The sequence below is a fragment of the Chelonoidis abingdonii genome, chromosome 6, assembly GCF_003597395.2.
Source record: "Chelonoidis abingdonii isolate Lonesome George chromosome 6, CheloAbing_2.0, whole genome shotgun sequence".
NCBI classification, from domain to species: domain Eukaryota; kingdom Metazoa; phylum Chordata; order Testudines; family Testudinidae; genus Chelonoidis; species Chelonoidis abingdonii.
The window spans coordinates 137,705,452-137,709,351 of record NC_133774.1 but is presented as its reverse complement, the minus strand read 5'-3'; positions in this window follow the sequence as shown (position 1 = coordinate 137,709,351).

The window sequence follows — 3,900 nt, the reverse complement described above, 5'->3', positions numbered from 1 at the left end:
AATACCGTCGATTTCCGTCCACACTAACCGTAATCCGATATGTTAATATCGAATTTAGCGCTACTCCTCTCGTCGGGGAGAAGTACAGAAATCGATTTAAAGAGCCCTTTATATCAATATAAAGGGCATTGTAGTGTGGACGGGTACAGCGTTAAATCGATTTAACATTCTTTAAATTGATTTAAATGCGTAGTGTAGACCAGGCCTGAGAGGCTGCTTATACCAGATACTCCCCTAGTCCCTTTGTCACAGCTGGCTTTTTCAGTGTGCATTCCTGGTGCGGGAATGTGACTGAGAAATCCTCCAAAGCAACAAGGACCCATCTTGAGAAAAGTGCCTGATTTTTCAGAAATGCTGCTCATCTACCCTCTGAAAATCAGGCCCTTGTAAGGTGTCAAGTGCAGCACCCAAAAGTTCACTAATCCCTTTAGAAAACTTCAGCTACCCTCTTTTCCCACTTGTAATCTCAGATTCTGAGCACATTTGATCTGAAAGTTGTTCAGGGAAAATGCAGGGCTAGATCCACAGCTGTGGGAGATGGACCTGGCTACACTGAGGTCAATGGAGCTTGCTGATTTGCATCAGTTTAGGATCAGGCCCAGAGCCTGCAGTGCAATGTACCTGGCTACGTCTACACTACAGGATAAATTCGAATTAGCTTAAACTGATTTTATAAAACAGATATTATAAAGTCGATTGTACGCGTCCATACTAGGCACATTAATTCGGTGGTGTGCGTTCATGGTCTGAGGCTAGCATCGATTTCTGGAGCGGTGCACTGAGGGTAGCTACTGTAAAATAATGAGGCCAGTAATGTCGATTTCCGTCCACACTAACACTATTCCGATATAGTAATATTGATTTTAGCATTACTCCTCTCGTTTTGTAGGAGTACAGAAATCGATTTAAAGAGCCCTTTAAATCGATATAAAGAGCAGTGTAGTGTGGACGGGTGCAGCGTTAAATCGATTTAATGCTGTTCAAATCGGTTTAACTGCGTAGTGTAGACCAGGCCCCTGTTCGTGTTCTGCAGTCTCACCACACACTATGAAGACCAGGGGTGCACTGTAAAGGAAGCTCAGCTTATATACTTCATGCTGCAGAGTGTGGATATGAACTAATATTGGTTTTCTAAGTCACCTGCCATGGAATTTCAGTACATAGGGCATGGCTGCACGTGTCTAGTTTTATGAGACCTTCCTCTAAATCGTTGGCTGTTAATATCATTTAATGCCACATTTTCATTCTTTCAATTTATAACCAGAGTTCATTATCAAAAGAGTGAAAGTTGCACTGGGTTCTCTTGACAAATGCATGTACTGACTGGTTGCAGAAAGACTGGGCTGGGCTCGTCTGTCAGACAGTTTTTAGGATTAATTAGGAAGAGCTGTGGGGGGAAATTGCTGCACCTACATTTTTCTGTTGCCCACTGATTTTAGCTGCTGAAATGTGGGATCCACTTTTTTGTGTACTTAGTTAAGTCTGACTGACTCCATACAAGTGCAGTGGTACGGAACGCTGGGTTCTGCTGCAAGCATTTGATCAAACTGGTTTTTCTCTCTGAAATACAATGTGAGCCTCCAGAGCATACCAGGCAACTGTGTAATAAACATGGACATTAAAGCTGCAGAGGCTGTGCCGGCTTGAGGGATTTCAGCTGCATTTGTTAAGGCAAATATTTCACAAGAGCATAAATACTTCCATCATTATCTCTAGGAGAAGAGCTGTCTGCAGGACTTGATAGAGGTGCGATAGGTCATTGATGAAATTAACACAGCAGATGTAGGCCCTTATTCTCCTCCGTATCCAGGTGTGACTCCTGATTTCACACTAGCATAGGGCAAGTGGGAGGTGAATCAGGACTCTATGTTGGCTATCAGAAGATCTGACTTTCACAGAGCAGCAAGATACAGTTTCCATGAGGGATGAGCTCAGGCGAAGTGGAACAAGCCTCTTCTGGTATGAATTCTCTATTTGCTCCTACAAAGATAGTGGGATTTTAAAAAAAAAAGCAATGCAAGAATTGATTTCCGCTATCAACAAGATAGGTTGAGAGACTCTGCCAAGCATTTGAGGTTTCTCCCATCACCAGCAACTGTTCTAATGGTTACTAGTTGACTGAGTCCTGTGCACTGTAAATCTGTGGAGATTCATTGCAAGTCCTCACCTCCTCAGAGACCTTTATCAATGAGCACACTGAAATGCTCAATCTGAGCTCTGAATTTTAGGGTGATGCTCTTGATGAATTTTTAATCTTTTCCCTGTGAGGAGGGGTTATTTTCTTTTGCTTGTCGCCAGCAGGGTCACAGAGCAGAGGAAATCTAGGAGGAGCTGGATTCTGCCTTTGGCTAATGAATGATGTCTTTGGGTTGGTTTCAGACTCTTGAGCTGTTCAAGAAACACGGCACCCATACATCCATTTAAAAAAGCTACTAAGAACTATGGCAGGAAGGAGCTGAGAACACCCTGGGGTCGGGTGGGATTACTCAGGTGGCCAGTCTGAGCTGCTGCCATCACACTGCTGTTGTTAGCCTGAGCAGAACTAGTGCATGTTTGTCTCCCCATGTCTTTGAAATGCCAGGGGCAGCATAGGCACGACTCCGTGGGTGCTCCGGGGCTGGAGCACCAACAGGGAAAAATTAATGGGTGCTCTGCACCCACCGGCAGCCAAGCTTCCTCAGTCCTTGCCTCGCCGCCTCCTCCCCCTTCCAGTGCTTCCTGCTGCCTCACAGCTGTTTGGAGGCGCTTAGGACTTTCCAGGAGGGAGAGGGAGGATGTGGCATTCTCAAGGGAGGAGGCAGAGAAGAGGCAGGTTGGCGCGGGGACTTGGGGGAAGAGGGTGGAATGAGGTGGGAAGGGGGCGGGGTGGATGGGGAATTTGGGGAAGGGGTGGAATAGGGGTGGGGTGAGGGCAGTGCAGGGGTGAAAAAAGGTGGGGCAAGGGCTGGATCAGGGGCGGGGTCGAGCACCCACCGGGCACAGGGGAAGTCTGTGCCTGTGAGTGGCAGACCTGCCAAGTGGAAGCAATCATGTAAAGTTGTATTTGGGATGGAGAGGGTCCATTTCCCATCAGAGCTGGGTTCAGTAATAGGCAATGGGTGCTGTCACCTACGGTATCACATACCAGCCACTCCAGATTAGGGCCCTTCTTAAATAGATAGGCCATATACCTACATATGTGCCCTTTCTGCTGATAGGGAGATCACCCACAGCATTGCCAATCCAAGCATTCAAAAATCACGAGTCTGTCTTAAAACTCATGAGATTAAAAGAAAAAGCTGGGTTCTTTTTATTTGTCTTCTGTTTTTGAACCTTAGGGTTTCAAGCCTTTCTCTGCAGCCATGAGGGCCAGAAACCTTTTTTCAAAGTGAAAGTTGAGAGTCTCACATGATAACTTATCAGAGTAGCAGCCTTGTTAGTCTGTATCCACAAAAAGAACAGGAGTACTTGTAGCACCTTAGAGACTAGCAAATTTATTTCAGCATGAGCTTTCGTGAGCCACAGCTCACTTCTTCTGATGTGTAGAATGGAACACACAGACAGGAGATATTTATACAAACAGAGAACATGAAAAGGTGGAAGTATGCATACCAACAGGAAGAGTCTAATCAATTGAGATGNTCAATTAATGTAATGACCCAACCATTCCCAGTCTCTGTTTAGGCCTGAGTTAATTGTGTCTAATTTACATATTAATTCGAGTTCAGCAGTCTCTCTTTGGAGTCTGTTTTTAAAGTTTTTCACATGATCACATGACTCCAGGACCTGGGGATTAAAAAAAATCCCCAAATATAATGAAACTCAGAATATAATCACAAGAGTTGGTGACACTGCATGCAGACATTCCACAGTCCTTTGACCCATTCTGCTGAGTCAGATGCCAGATGTGCTAAAGCTTCA